This window comes from Ursus maritimus, unplaced genomic scaffold (genome assembly GCF_017311325.1).
Source record: "Ursus maritimus isolate PB19 unplaced genomic scaffold, ASM1731132v1 scaffold_23, whole genome shotgun sequence".
NCBI classification, from domain to species: Eukaryota; Metazoa; Chordata; class Mammalia; order Carnivora; family Ursidae; genus Ursus; species Ursus maritimus.
In genome coordinates this window covers 14,689,071-14,706,210 of record NW_024424786.1, presented here as the reverse complement: position 1 = coordinate 14,706,210, position 17,140 = coordinate 14,689,071, and positions in this window count along the sequence as shown.

The window sequence follows — 17,140 nt, the reverse complement described above, 5'->3', positions numbered from 1 at the left end:
TTTCTTATATGCCATTTTTATAAGCTAGGCATTTTGCCTTCTGTAATAATAATAACACATTTGCAATGCAACCATATTAAGGAGAAAGTAGGGAGAAGAAATCATAATGAATATGGGGAAAGAAAACCTGAATATATGAATAAAGAGAAAATATATGCATTTAAACTAGAACAATGCTACTCAATAAGTCACCATAGAACAATTTTTAAGTGAACTTTATTCATGTAAAAAGTGGACTAATCATAAATATATATAGCTCAGTGAATTTTCACAAAATGAACACATCCATGTAACCAGTACTCCAATCAAGGAAGAGAAAATTATCTTTATCCCAGAAGATTCCCTTGTGTCCCACTCACTCTGACCTCCCTCTAAGGGTAACCACTATTCTAACACCATAGATTGATTTTAACTAAAATAGTTTATATACATTTTTATTAAAAAATAATATCTTTGAAAAAGTGACAAGATCTGTAAGCAGTAAAAATGTGCTCCCTCCTCATTCTCTACCAGTATCATTCCAGTTACAACCACTGCTGATAATTTAGGTATCCTGACATCATTTATTTTACTCATATACAAACTTATATACTTGGTTTTTTACAAAAATCGTATCATACTATTTATACCGTTTTGCATTTGGCTCTTTTATTCACATTTGAAAGCAGGATGGGCATCTTTGTAAAATTTTTAAGTGTGAATTTTGTTAAGTACGGCTATTGCAAATTGATTGCTCTTAGTACCAACTGACAACTAATAAATTTTATGTGGCAAATTAGATCACAGATCAGAGAGGAATCTCAAGGACACTCTGTATCTTTTCACTAACACTGAACACTGTTTCTGAGACTAGGTTGGAGCTCAGTATTATTTGTACATCATTGTATCCAGAGTATGGGCCACACAGCATGACTCACCTGGGATATTCTGCCAAGAAAAGGGTATCAAAATAATAATAGTAATATCTCTTTAATCAATGTTCTAGATTAATAATTACTATAAAGTTAACAGGATTAAAGAATAGAGTTACATGTTAGGGATTTAAACTCAAAAGAGTTATTGACTAGTTTGAAATAACTCTTGACACAATGATAACCCCACTAATCTTTCCATTCACTTTTTTTTAATGTTTTTTTATTATGTTAGTCACCATACAGTACATCCCTGGTTTCTGATGTAAAGTTCGATGATTCATTAGTTGAGTATAACACCCAGTGTACCATGCAATACGTGCCCTCCTTAATACCCATCACCAGCCTATCCCATTCCCCCACCCCCCTCCCCTCTGAAGCCCTCAGTTTGTTTCTCAGAGTCCATAGTCTCTCATGCTTCATTCCCCCTCCTGATTACCCCCCTTTCTTTATCCCTTTCTTCCCCTACCGATCTTCCTAGTTCTTATGTTCCATAGATGAGAGAAATCATATGATAATTGTCTTTCTCTGCTTGACTTATTTCACTTAGCATTATCTCCTCCAGTGCCGTCCATGTTGTAGCAAATGTTGAGAACTCGTTCTTTCTGATAGCTGAGTAATATTCCATTGTATATATGGACCACATATATACATCTCTTAATCCATTCATCTGTTGAAGGGTATCTCAGTTCCTTCCACGATTTGGCTATTATGGACAATGCTGCTATGAACATTGGGGTGCATATGGCCCTTCTCTTCACTATGTCTGTATCTTTGGGGTAAATACCCATTCACTTTTTAAATTAAGACCTTATTAAAACAAATTTTAGTTTTTGTAAAGTAGCATTTTATAAAGGAAGTTTATGTTATGATTTCCTACCTTTAAAAATAGTAGGGAAGTTCTTATGTGCCTGGATATTGTATTAATTTCATGTACCTGCCAAAAGGTACACACCAGGTATGATGACCAACAGTTCTGCAATAACAGGACATACGTGTTCCTAAAAATCACTATGCTGTGCAGAACAGTGCAATAAAACCACAGGGCTTGTGGGAAAAAAATAGGGTTAGGGAATGCAACACTCAAAAGCATTGTCATTGACAATAAAAGACTGGAAAATAATATAAAGAGTAGCCCAATTTCACACATTAAATGCTTAAGAAATGCATAAATAAATATGGCACTTCGAAAAAGAAGTTAAGTTTCCTTGTAGAAGTAGGTGTTGAAAGGTTGCAGCTTGTAAGTTAATGTGAACTGTCTGAAGGAGGGTGATCCAAAATTAGATGGGTATCTATAAGACCAGATGTGGATGGCCTTGCCTCATCGTTCTTATTAGATGTATGCGTTTTTTGTACTCCTGTGCATCGTGGTTCCGCCGGATGCAGTTTTTTGTGTTCACCTCGTCATCTGGATGAAATATCACATAAACATGAAATTCACATTATGCTCAGATTGTTCCCCTGATCTCAGCGGTAGTGGAGCAAATTCATGTTTTCAAAACATTTAAAGCAGAGCTATACATATAAATACTGAATTTATGATTAATAATCTGAAAAAGGATTAGTGTTCATAAGAAATATATTTTAAATTATCCTTTTTTTTCACATTTAAGTAACTTAGACATATCTAAAATAACTGCTCAATTAGAGCTTTGGTGTTATTAGAGATACAAGTTCTATAATCAGGACATTTTAACCATGTCTTGAGAGAGACTTCCAGTCACAAGCTTTATAAAAGAGCCATCAATCAAAGGCTTTTAATAATAGTCACGTTTTGGGGGGCTTATCATGTGATAAGTACTTTAAATGCATTTTTCACTTATTCCTCACACAAACTTTTAAAATAGATAGCACAGATCCACGGCCCCTCATACACAGTCCTAAAACTTCATAGATTTTGAAAATTAGTGTTTCGTTTTTATAATTTTGGGCAGTAAAGCCTGACTTCCACTAATGTGAGACTAATGATTGTCTTTATTTATCACTTGGAGTGAACATTCAAAGGTTTTACTGCATTATGGGGTGTTACTCTAGATCCCACTGAGAGTGTTATATGTAAGTACAGTATTGTACTATATTGCCTTTCTAAAAAAATTTTTTTTGAATTCCCAAACTCCTAGCCACAAGTATTTCAGATGATGTTTATGAACAACATATATTTATTTTTCTGCTTTAAAAAGAACAGAAAGCCACCTGGGTGTGCAGTCGGTTAAGTGTCCGACTGTTGGTTTCAGCTCAGGTCGTGATCTCAGGGTCCTGAGATCAAGCCCTGTTTCAGGCTCAGCACTGAGCACCAAGTCTCCTTAAGACTCTTTCTCTCCCTCTGCTCCCAGCCCCCACACTCACTGTCTCCCTCCCTCCCTCCCTTCCTCTCTGTCTCTCTCTCTCCCTCCCCCCCTTACTCTCTCAAATAAATCCTTTAAAAAGAGAGAGAGAGAGGAGAAGAAGACACTTAGAAAAGTTAATTTTAAAAAAAGAAAATTGGGGCACTTGGGTGGCTCAGTCGGTTAAGCATCTGCCTTCTGCTCAGGTCATGACCCTGGTGTCCTGGATTTGAGCCCACATGGGGCTCCCTGCTCAGCAGGGAGTCTGCTTCTCCCTCTGCCACTCCCCCTGCTTGTGCTTGCTCTCACCCTCTGACTCTCTCTCTTTCAAATAAATAGATAAAATCTTAAAAAAAAAAAAAAAAAGAAAAATAATTTGCCAAAAAGTCTCACAACTAGATGGTGGCAGAATTCGGATTTCGAACTAAGGTTGGTATAAAAGGGTTGCTGATGGGGCGCCTGGGTGGCTCAGTCGTTAAGCGTCTGCCTTCGGCTCAGGGCATGATCCCGGAGTTCTGGGATCGAGCCCCATGTCAGGCTCCTCCGCTGAGAGCCTGCTTCTTCCTCTCCCACTCCCCCTGCTTGTGTTCCCTCTCTCGCTGGCTGTCCCTATCTCTGTCAAATAAATAAATAAAATCTTAAAAAAAAAAAAAAGGGTTGCTGTTAACCCTAGACAGTAAACACATTGCCTTCATCTGTAGTGAGGCTAATACTCTGCATATGGATAACTGTACAAAAAGCATCTACTACAGAAAACAAATTCCACTCCCATGGTCACCTGTGATTAGGTAATTTAATTTATGAATGAAGGTCAGCAAATTGATTATACCACAGATGGGGTGGAAAGATTTATTCAATGTATTTCATAATTATAAAATTATAATTTAGAATTTCAAGTAAATTATATTTAGCTCATAGTGTTTATATCAAAAACAAAATTTAAAGTATTGTTAGTAAAGTATTAATAAAAGTCTTAGTATCACTGAAGGCATTTATGGATTGATTTTTCAATTAATTGCATATTGTTGCATATTCACAAATTGCTCCCGAGTTTTTGGCAACTACTTAATGTAAGGTATGTTACAAAATCACTGGTAATATCCTGGATCTTTTTGTGTTAAGATTCCATATTCAAAGTCTGAAAACACCAATTGGACACTAAGACAAAATATACTGTGTGTTTCAAGAAACAGCACAGGCCAGGGGTGCCTGGGTGACACAGAGGTTAGGCGTCTGCCTTGGCTCAGGGCGTGATCCCGGCGTTCTGGGATCGAGCCCCACATCAGGCTCTTCCGCTATGAGCCTGCTTCTTCCTCTCCCACTCCCCCTGCTTGTGTTCCCTCTCTCGCTGGCTGTCTCTATCGCTGTCGAATAAATAAATAAAGTCTTTTAAAAAAAATTAAATTAAAATTAAAAAAAAGAAAAAAAAAACAGCACAAGCCAATAGTTTTTTAACTGTATATGTAGAGTACTAAGTTCTCCCTCTCCTGTAACTTCCCCCAAAAGGCAGTAGTTGACAGATAGTCCATACTTCTTCAAGTGAACATCATTTAACAAACCACTCAAGCCTTGCAAATGGCAGGTTCTGCAGAACAGCCACTGTAGGGATTAGTCTGTCAAGTTAAGAGCTGTCAAGAAAGGTTAGTTCTGAGATATTTCTATCACATATGTGAGTGTACCTAAAGCTGATAGAAGACAAAATAAGCCAGGAGTTATAATTTTAAAAAATAGTTTATTCTTATACTTTCAAACAGATGGAAGGTGAAAGATGTCTTTGTTATAATTAAGATTAGTGGCATGCGAGGAAAACAGTTCTATGATCAGGACTTTGGACAGAAATACTATGTTCTCTGCCTCATTTCTCATCCTGGCAGAATATTCTTACCCTCTGCAAGCCACTTCTCAAATACAAAATATTGGGGATCCTTTCTAATATCATCACCCCCTGCACACATCCTTTTCCCATTCTCCTTTTATGTGACTATTTCAGAATCACACTTTTTTTTATTTGTTTATTACTCCCTCCTGTTCCTCCCAATAATAATGTAGGTTCTTAATTCCCACCCTAATTCTTACTTGGTTCAAAATGCTATTTGAAAATGTTCTTTCCTTCCAAGTACATCGCTCCTCCAAATTCTTCATATCAAATAAAACATTAATCTACTCGGGGCACCTGGGTGTCTCAGTCGGTTAGGTATCTGCCTTCGGCTCAGGTCATGATCCTGGGGTCCCAGGATTGAGCCCAGTTGAGCTCCCTGCTCAGTGGGGAGTCTGCTTCTTCCTCTCCCCCCTCATGCTCTCTCTCTCTCTCTCTTTCTCTCTCTCTCTCTCAAATCTTAAAAAAAAGTTAAACTAAGTCTGAAAGATCACCACCTTATGTTTTCCTCTTTGCCTGCTTCCTTTGCTTTCTTCAAACAAGTCTGCTAGTTTATTTCACTTCCCCATTCAATTTCAAGACAGGCAGACTATTTTGTTAGTCCCCTATTAGCTCTGCCCCTACAGTTTGGAGAGAATCTTCTCACTCAAAAGTACATCCCTGGCAACCAACAACTCTTTTACTGACTTGTACTACAGAGCACTTCCTAAAATGGCGCAGACTCAAAAAAGTCCCCAGGTACCACTGCACTTAATAAATAATCACAGTGGGGTTTTGCCAATAAAAAAGGTATTTTCCGGAACATAAGTGGGTATTTTTAAATCCTGGAATCAGTGTTAGAAGGCTTCTACTTTTTCCCCCCAAAACTTCAATTTAACCTATTTCAGCTATTCATCATTTTACCTATAGAACTTTAGTTTTCTGTATGATTTAGAGACCACAGTGAATTTCTGGGTTTTTTGTTATCAGCTTCACTTGCATTGCAATGTTGTCGAGATTCATTTTGCCCCACATCTTGGTATCCATGTTTCTTGTAAGTCTTTAGTTAATTACTAAATTCTGTTCAGTCTTTGTAGCCTTTACTTTTCTCCCCCCAAAATACATAAAATTTAAACCTGTAACCACTCCTCATCATGTTCAAATGTTTTGCAAGTCAGATTTTCAAGTATTTATACATACCCACGGAGTTGTCATTGTAACATTTTAGCAGTACAGCAGAAATCTGTATTTTGCCGGGCCCACCCTTACCTAAGTAATGAAACCATTCTCTTTTTTTTCTCAGGAAACCACTCCTTCTCAGTGAGCTCCTAACGGAGCTGTTTCTGTGCACATGAGTGCACAAGCGTGCGCGCACACACACACACACTCCCCCAGGCCCCCGCGACCCGTCAGTGTTTTCCATCTTCCATCAATGATCTGTTCCAAGAGGACATCTAATCCAAAATATAGAGTCTTCCCTAAGAATGGAGAATTCATTTCCTTCCTGGGTTACTATTGGATCATGTAAGCATAGATCTCTGACATGTTCCCTGGCTTCATGGAGAAAGCTGTCTGAAGAATTAAGTCAACACAGAAAGGTGAGCAGAACAGAAAAAAGGAAAGAGAGGAAGCTCCTGGTGACATTGCCTGAGCTCCTTAATCCAGGTTTGTCTGAAGATAGATTCACCCTTTGGACTACCCAATTCCATAAACTGATGTATTCCCTTTATCCCTTGATCCATTTTTTTTTTTTACTTTTTATTTTGAGATACAGATTCACATGAAGTTGCAAAAATGGTACAGAGAGGTTCCTGTGTCCTCTTCACCCAGTTTTCTCCAACTGTTCTTCTATAACTATAGTAAAATATCGAAACCAGGAAATTGACGTTAGTACAAAATGTGTGAGTAGTTCTATGTCATTTTATCACTTGTGTATTTTCATTTAACAAAGACATCACCATCAAGACCTCCCTTATGTTATCCCTTCATAGTCAAACCCACCCATCATCACTTACCCTTGGCAATCAATAATTTGTTCTCCATCTCTATAATTTTGTCATTTTGAGAATATTATATAAATCAAATTAAGCAGTATGTGACTTTTTGAGATTGGCTTTGTTCACTCAGGTTTAATGTCCTTGAGTCACCCAAGTTGTATGTATCAATAGTTTATTTTTTTGCTGAATATTATCCCATGATGTGGATATACCATAATGTGTTTAACCATTCACTTCTCGAAAAACATTTTGGTTGTTCCCAGTTTGGGGTTGTTAAAAATAGAACTACTATAAACAATTCAGATACAGGTTTTTGTGTGTTGAAACACTTTTAAATTTCAGTCACTTGCAGTTAAAAAAGTTTTGAATAATAGAAGCAGAAAAATGACAGAAGAGTAGAGAAAGAAAAACTTTCCCCATCTTTATGTATTCCTTTATCTGCTCATAAATCAGAAATTTTATGGGACATTTTCTCTCTCTGAATGGAAGTAAAGGAGTTCTTTCCTCCACCTTCTTATCTCCCTCCCACCATTCTGCCCCCCAAGGAGAATTCATTTACCTAGCTTAGGATAGTAAAATCCCAATATCCATTGTTCTACATTGCTCTACTGCGTTGGGTTAAAGTGTAGAATGTTATTACTCTACCTCATGTATAGCCTGGCCTCTTGCTACATTCTCTTGAAACTCTTTTTGCCTGTGTTGGCCTGTGTTTTCTCAGTCTTTATTTCCATGCAATAAACAGCCAAGGTTGGGACACAATCCAGGAGCCTCACTGTCCTCTCAGCATTTCCATTCTTGTTCTTTTGCATTCAAAGAGCTTTGCAGAGATTATGTTCTTCATGGGGCTAGCTGGATAACAATTCCAAGATTTAAACTTTGGGAAGGTAATAGAAAGCTCAATATTCTATTAGTACCCCCATCCAGATCTCATGTCTCCTCCTTAATTGGTTTTGAACCTAGAGGAGAAAAGATGTGAGGGATTAGTTTCTCCCAAACTTCCCAATATAAAATGCTTATGTGTATTATATGACTTCTCAAAGACATTGACACACTTCAGTGCTTTCCATAATTAAACTGAAATTTCTTTTTTATTATATCATAGTGACCACTTAAATTCTAATGTTTATGTTCACTCTATACCCTCTCCCCCATCTATAACATGTATATGTATATATACACAAACATATAAGACTTCGAACATGGTCCTCTGAGTTCCTGAATTAGATCACTCCCATGCACAACTGATCCATAACTATATTATTCACCTCCACTTGACTCCATCTTTTGAGTACCCATCCTCAACATTTCTTCCTCAGTTCAAACACATTTACTCACCTTTATTGTAATCAGTGCTGCCACTCTTTTTACGTTTTTTACATTACTGAAATGTACAAGTTTTACATTAATGTTTTTCACCTACTTATAAAATTCCACCAATGTTCCCTCATGAACATTCTTCCATCTTTTCCTAATATGCTTAAAAAAAAAAAAAAAAGCCAAGAGTTGATAGGAACAACTATCAACTGTTGTTGTTCCTATCTGGATTTCTCTGCCTGGCCATCATTGACACATGAGCAGCAGAGCCAGGAGGAGACAAAAGGTATTAAAAAGAGATATGTGTGATGGGGAAAGGTAGGATATCCATTGGTAATTATAGTAACATAAGCCCATGTATCCTGGCCATCTTTCACATGGATTTTTCCAAAATTAGTATTTAACTCTGAGCTAATGCTTCTGCCAAAGTCATCTATTTGGCTGTTAATTTGATAAAGCTACCCTGAGGCTTTCCCACTAGAGTATAAATCATTCAGGCAATTGGGCACTTTCACTACCGAAGGCTCAAAGTTCATGATAGCGCTTGCTTTCAAAGCCTCCAATGAAAGAGGCTTCCCACTTGCTTACCTTTTATGTTTTTAAGCAGTGACCAAGCCTAATTAGCTTTGTGTGGTACACAGACAGCAAAAGGTACTCTTAAATACTTTAATGATCTTGACTCTGGAAGAATTGTATTGTTGCTATTCCCCGTTTCATGGGAAGATTGAAAGGCCAAACCTTGAGAACTAATTGGTCTAGATAAACTCCTTGGAGGTCAATTTTAGTGCTTCTTTTTCACCAACACAATACTTTTGGATTCCTGTAACAATGATTTTCCCTGGGATACTGCTTCTTTGTGACTCTAAGTTTAATTTTGGAGGCAGTATCGTGTGATGAACTTTTGGTTTTATTTAGTAGTCATCATAACTCTCTAGATCAATTCATGCTCCCTCCCAGAAAAGAAATGATGGATAACAATTCGTGATATTAAGCATCTTTTGTAGGTATCGAGTAGGTTTCATCATCTTTCTTTCCCACTATTGGAAGTTAATTTTTAACTAAGAGTGGTGGGAAGTGATGGCTGTCAGAATTAGTTGGAACTCATTTCAAAATTCTCCATCTGTCAGTAGTTCAGCATCATTGCTCATAGGCCCAAGATGATACAGTTGATTGCATAGAAATGACATTTCCAGGTGAAACTCATTTACTAAAGTAAACTAATTCCCAGCAATGACCTTAATGACCATTAGAGAGAGTCCCTAATCAACTAAGAGTAAGCTGTAAAGGGAAGATGAATGCAATCATTCATTTGGCATAAACCAGATATGAAAATTTTCTAGTTTTTTCCCCCAATTCATTTAATGCTCATTTAGAAATGCGCACCCAAAAGGACTTGATATTTAATTCTTTTATAAACTGTAAACACATCACAGTGGTATTTGGATATCTTACAGACTTTGTCTGTAAACAGAAGTTGCTTCAAGGCATATTCCAGATACTTGCTGGTACAGAATTTTATATGCTTAACAAGTTCTTCAAATGAATGCCAATAATTTTTAACATTTGGATAGGAAAAGCACATGTGGTACAATGAATGTTATGTTTTCCTTTTATAGTGGCCATTACTAAAGCTATCTATAGAATTCAAGATAAATCCTGAATTACAAGTAGTTTCATGATACCTAGAAATCTACCTGAAACATGTATTTAAATAAAAATTCAAGATTCTACATCCTAAGAAGTTATCTAATGCCAAATGGAATGTAACATAATATTGCACAACTTAGCATGACTCAGCAATCCAAGTGGCTTGGATTTAGACTATTTTTCAATCAGAAGTGTCATTAGAAAGAAAAATGCTGGGGTTGGGGGAGGGGAGAAAACCTGTTCCTGAATCACCAATTCTTCAGACTATTCTGTTGATGAAGAGTTGTGGCATTAGCTAGCACACATGTAGCAAAATGGACCCTTTGTATTCAAACATGTCTATTTGCGAAAGGGCCAATTAGCCTATCCACAGGTGTACATTAAGAAGCATTCATAACTGCTTGAAATGTCAAAGTAAATTAGAAGAAATCATTGGTGCAAACATGAAACTACCTGTACCTTAGATGAAAATGAAAAGCTGAGTAGAAAAATATCCATTGTAAATATTCATGAGGCAGACTTTGAAACTTTAGGTTTGCCATTATAAAATTAACTCACAGAAGGTTCAGAAATGTCATTTAGGTTTATTTCACTTAACTATAATCAGAGCCATAGTCTAATAGGTTTGTACGGCCATAAACGTTGAGCAGAAGCCATCGACTTATCTGTAAGTAAGCCTGCATTTCTTGGGAATGAGCTGTTTCTATTTAGAGTATGACAATCCAGAAAGAAATTATTTCACGTAAAAGGAATAGATCAGTATTTCATTTTAGGTATGTGATGTTCAAAACAACAAGACCGTAAGCTCTGTGAAATTCAAAATCATGTCGCTTTTGTTCACCCCGTACCTAACAGGACAGTACCTGGTCCTGTGTTTTCCGATGCTCAAGAAATCCAACGGGAGGCCCTATTATGGTTCATGTTTGGCATTTCCCAGAGGAACACAAACTGCTTAATTTAAGGGAACACGATTCCAACGCTGTGCAAATGGCACAGCAATTTTTTTAACCAGCAATACAAAAGTGATTTATTTCTTACGATTATCTTTTAAACTATGTTCTCTGACTTCTCCAGAGTGGCCTGGGTCATCTGTTCTGTATCTCTCGGGTAGTGAGTGAGTCATCTAACCCGAGAGGTATATGCCATTTTTTTCCCTCAGTGTGGGCAGAGGGATATGTGGCTATGCCATTCTTGGCAAGGCTCTCATTTTAGTCCTAAACACCGAATTTTTTTAATAGTAACTTCTGTTGAAATTGTTAAAAATTACTTCTTAATATATTGGACTCTTCTATAATGTCAAGATTATTAAATAATTGCCTAGATTTATAACTGTTATTGTTTACAGGGTATTTTTAGCTAACAGTATTATTTTCTTTTGCTGAATTAAAACTCATGCTGCACATCTAGTACACGGCTTTTATTAATCCTGTGTAATTTACCACTTCAATATGTTTGAAAGTCTAGGTTTTTTTTTTTTTTTTTAAGATTTTTAATTTATTTTTGTGACAGAGAGACAGCCAGCAAGAGAGGGAACACAGCAGGGGGACTGGGAGAGGAAGAAGCAGGCTCCCAGCGGAGGAGCCCGATGTGGGACTCGATCCCGGTATGCCGGGATCACGCCCTGAGCCGAAGGCAGACGCTTTAACGACTGCGCTACCCAGGCGCCCGAAAGTCTAGGTTTTGTACTACAGTTCCATTGTCCTAGGTCTACTGACTCATAAAGAAAAAAATTGCATTTTTATATGTAGGTGAAATATTTCATTTTTATGAGTAGGAATTAGATGAAACTACCATTATCTCTAACTGTCTGGTATAACCCCAATCAGAATTAAGGAACTGGGGTGCTCTGATTATTTGAATTTAGGATTTCACAGTTCAAAGAAGTTGTTGATTTAAAGCTTTTTTTTTAAATTTTGACACTTATTGTTGAAAGAAAGAATGTTAGGACTTTCTCTTCTAGCCTTCCATACGGTGCTGAAATCCCAGCTATGGTGTTTCAGCCTCTTCCTACAAATTTTAATGGATAGGAAATTAATCTCTTCGCAAGTTAGCACACTCCATTAATGGAGTACTTTGTTAGAAAGTTCTAAATTATGTTGAATTCAGTTTGGCCCGTTGAAACTTTGGTCCACCAGTTCTAGTTCTGTTCTTGGAAGCGATAAAAATATATACTTTCTTCCCAATTTACCACTTATATGTAATGTAAAATCTGTTGCATAGTATCATCAACCATTATTACAAGTACTTGATAACACCACTGTGAAACATCCAGTTACTGATTATCGGCATATGTTATGTCAGTCAAAAATGCCTTTAGCCGTAAGGAAAAGAATACCCAACTGCAGTAGCTTAAGAAGTGAAGATTTACTTCCTCACCTAACAAGAAATCTAGAGATAACTAATTGCTAATGTTTGTTCAGCAGTTCAGCAATGCTCAGGGAAGTTCTCTCTGCAATCCTCTAGGTCTTTCTTGTCACTTCCTATGTTCAAGGCAAGAAGAAAAGGTAAGTGCAAGGTTTTTCCCAGATGCATCTCTCTTTTTCTCAAGAAAGCAAGAACTTTCCCAGAAATACTCCAGCCAGACTGTATGGCTTATTTACTATTTTGTTTCCAGCCTTTAACAGACTGTGGCACCCAGCAAGCAATCACTAAAAGTTATGAAATTAATACATGAATGAATGTCTTATGTCAGCATTGCCATGTGAATAAAACTCTGGCCTTCAAAGAATTCAGACTACAGAGGGGATAAATATAAAATAAAAATACAAAGCAATCCAAAAGCTCTCACTCCCCTTTGAAAGAGAAAAGGAGACAACCATAAGGAAGAATCTAAAGGGAAACTTGTTTAAATGTTATTGCTTGCTTGCCGGTAATTTCAGTCTGACAAAAGGGGCTCTAATGGCACACATTTGATGATAACTGGTGTCAAATAAAATAATAATAGTAAACATAAAATAAATGATCAATAAGTCTTGTTGTAGAGTCCTTGCTGGTGAAACCTCAAAACATAAAGGATAAAAAGAAAATATTAAATATTTCCAGGGAGAAAAAAACACCTGGGAACTTGTTAGAAATGCAAAATCTCAAGCCTCACCTCAAACCTCCTGAATCAAAATCTGTATTTTAACAAGATCCCCAGACGATTTGTAATGTGCACATCCTTCCATCTTTCCTTCCTCCACCATTGGTTTTTCTTCATTATATATATTATTTTATTACTATATTAAATTATATAATTGTTACATAATGTGTTCTGTTCTTTTGCATAATCCTACTAAGGACTCCCAATATTATTACTATAGCTATGTAGATACCATTTATAGAGAACTAAGTAGTATGACTTGATCCAAGGTGAAGGAAATGTAATACTCTACCTCAGACTTTACGCTATTCCTATTTGGGTCAGTACCGACATTTTGAGCCAGACAGTCCCTTGCTATGGAGGGCTGTCCTGTTCGTTACAGGACGGTGAGCAGTGTTTCTGGCCTCTACTCACTAGATGCCAGTAGCAGTCCCCACTTGAGTTGTGGAAGCCAGATATGTTCCCGGACATTGCCAGATTTTCCCAGGGAGCAAAGTAGTCCCCTGTTGAGAAACAATAGTCTACATGAAGACTTTGCCCTTTGACAGAGAATCTTTGAAGCAACTTCTCTTAATTTCTTTCTAGCCCTTCCTTTACTTCTTGGTTTATATCCAGCTGCCACTATTTATTATATCCTATTTATTTTTATTTACGTGGATTTGTTTTTTAGTTTGCTATTATACCTCCTTGAGTAATTTCTTTTTAAGTAAAGAGTGTGTGGACAGTAAACTTTCTGACTTCTTAACTAGTGCAAAAATGTCTCACCTTGGCTCTTACTACTGATTACTAGTTTGACTGATTATAGATTTCTATATTCAGTCTCCTTTCCACCCAGAACTTTGAAGAAATTGCTTGACTGGCTCATACCATGTTGCTAGTGTGAAGTCTGATGCCAACGTTATCATTAGTCCTTACATATTCATGTAAATCTACCACACAATAGTTTGAGTTATATGAAATTGCCAATATTTGAACTTTTTTTCCTACAAACCAATAATTTCATATGGTTCAATCTAACATTTGCTTTCTATTTGTCTGGCTGCTTCTATGCTTCTCTTTCCCTTCTTAGTCTCCTTCCTTTGGATTATTTTTATTACATTTTTTTAAAGGTTTTATTTATTTATTTGACAGAGAGAGAGACAGCCAGCGAGAGAGGGAACACAAGCAGGGGGAGTGGGAGAGGAAGACGCAGGCTCATAGCGGAGGAGCCTGATGTGGGGCTCGATCCCACAACGCCGGGATCACGCCCTGAGCTGAAGGCAGATGCCCAACCGCTGTGCCACCCAGGCACCCCTATTTTTATTACATTTTAATTCATTAGTTTGAATGCACATATTCCTTTACTATTAGTGACTACACTAGAAATTACAACATGCATCACTCACTTACCAAAGTCTCATGGTATTTGGTATTTTACCTCCTTCCAGACTAAACAAAGGTCATCACACATGTTTGTTCCTTTTACCTGCTCCTGACTTACATGCTTTCGTTTCATGTATGAATTTGTTCTCTATGTTAACCCTCAAACAAAATTCTTATTATACAATGTTTATTTAGCTCTATTCCCATCATTTTGCATTTTAGTTGTTTTCCTTTCCTCCAGTATCTTCTTGCTCCCGCCAGGGATTCTTTTCCTTTGGCCTGAAACTCCCTTTAGTGCAGTTCCTCTTGTGAATCTATGAGTTTTTATTCATCTAAGGCTGTATTATCCCACTATGTTCTTTTTTTAAAAATTGAGATATAATTGACATATAATACTGTAATCGTTTTAGGGGTATGTATGGACATAATGATTCGATACATTTATGTACTGTGAAATGATTGCCACAAGTTTAGTTGACGTCCATCAGCACACAGAGTTACATTTTTTTCCTTTTGATGAGAGCTTCTAAGACTTTTTCAACTTTTTTCTACTCCCTCAGCAACTTTCAAATGCACAGTACATTATCGTTAACTATAGTCGCCATGCTATACATTATATCCTCAAAATTTGTTTATCTTGTAACTAGAAGTTTGTACCTTTTGATCCCCTTCACCCATATCACCTTTATTCTTGATGTACATTTGACTAGTGATAGCATTCTGGGCGGCCAAGGGTTCTCTTTCAGCACATGAGTGCCCTCATTCCACTGGTTTCGGTTTCAGCTCAGGAGATCCTGCTGTTGCTCTTTGATTTCCTCTTTATCTTTGGCTTTCTACAGTTTTACTATATTTGGATGTGGACCCCTTTCCTTTCTTTTCTCTTCCTTTCTCTGTTTGGAAATCACTGGACATCTTGAACCTGTGGATTTTACCTGGGAAATTTTCAAGGAAAAATTTCCAATTTTCTCGCTAACTACTGGATTTCATCATTGTCATGACACCATCAATCATAACTTACACCATTAATTTAGGTAACCAAGAAAAGAAAAAATAAACCCACATCCAATTAAACTCTGACATACACCCTTGTCATTTAAAATCTTTATCTTATATTTTTAGAAATTCCTTTTATTAGACAAAATTGTGTTATATATCATTGTTCATCCTTGTATTAATCAGGGTTCTCCAGAGAAACAGAAAGAGGATGATGTGTTTGGGGGGGGGGAGGTAAGGTGGGGAGTTTATATGTGTGGGTGTGGACAGATAGACAAGTTTATTTTAGGGAATTGGCTGTGTGATTATGGAGGCTTATGAGTCTCAAATCTAATGGCAGACGCCAGCAAACTGGAGACTTCTGAAAAGAGTTATAGTTTGAGTCCTAACGCAGTCTGCTAGAGAATTCCTTCTTCCTTGGGGGAGGTCAGCCTTTTCAGTCTGTTCTATTCAGACTTTCAGTGTTTTGGATGAAGCTTATCTACATTATGGAGGACAATCTGCTTTACTCCAAAGTGTAAACTTTATTCAAATCTTATCTTAAAATACCCTCCCAGAAACATCCAGAATAGTATTTGACCAGGTATCTTGGACACTGTGGCCCAGCCAAGTTGACACACAAAACTAACTGTAGCTAACAATATATATATAATATATATAATAATACATATGACTTGTATATAAAATTATACATAATATATATAATAATATATGTAACTAACTAATACCCAACAAGAAAAATATAAGCAAAATAAATTACCTCCTCAGGTATTCCTAAAACTTCTTCCCATAAAGAATCTAAGTTTTCTGAATCACTTTTGGGCTACTCCGCGTGCATAGCTTTCCCTCAAAGATTCCATTAAGGAACTAAAAGCCATTAGTGATGGGCTCCTAATCTGGCTTTGAAATTATATAGAACTAGCCTACTACTGACTTCTCCTTGGAAAATGTCATTAAACATGCCTGATCGATCTCCTTCATCCCCTCCCCATGACCATTTGTTTTCTAGCAGGTGGAAAGAGTGCTCCGCTATTGTCTCTGGGATTTTCCTCCAAGCCACTGACCCCCATTCTGAAAGTTTTTATGTTTGCACTTTTGATATTCACATATGCACAGGCAGCGATAATTGATAACTGCTGCCCAGCTTCAGTAAAAGTAAGAGGCCATCAATTGTAAGTTACATCCTGATTTCAGAAAGGATAAAATGTGGGGGGAAAATGCATCACAGCATCAGTAAAATAATTGACAATCTCTGCTGTTTCTTTGTCTACTCTCCTGGGACTCCAATTAAACCTGTTTATTTAAGTATCTTTCTCCCATACTTTCCATCCTTTCACTGCTGCTAAATTGAAACTTGGGTCCTTACCTTTGATTATTTTTCAGTTCTAGCATTTCTAGTTGATTCTTTTGCAAATAACCAATGTCCCAATTTTTATAGTTTCCAGTTACTTGCTGAAACCTTTGTCATCTATCTCCAGGAGTATTACAAGCATTGTTTTTTGCACTTAAATATTATGCGTGGACAAAGGGCTTTTTATAAGTGACCGAACACACTCTCTGGAATAAAAACCATATTGTATGACTTGCAACTATATACGGTATACTATACATACCCAGAATAGATTGTAAAGCATCAGCGATAGATTCTGCTATGA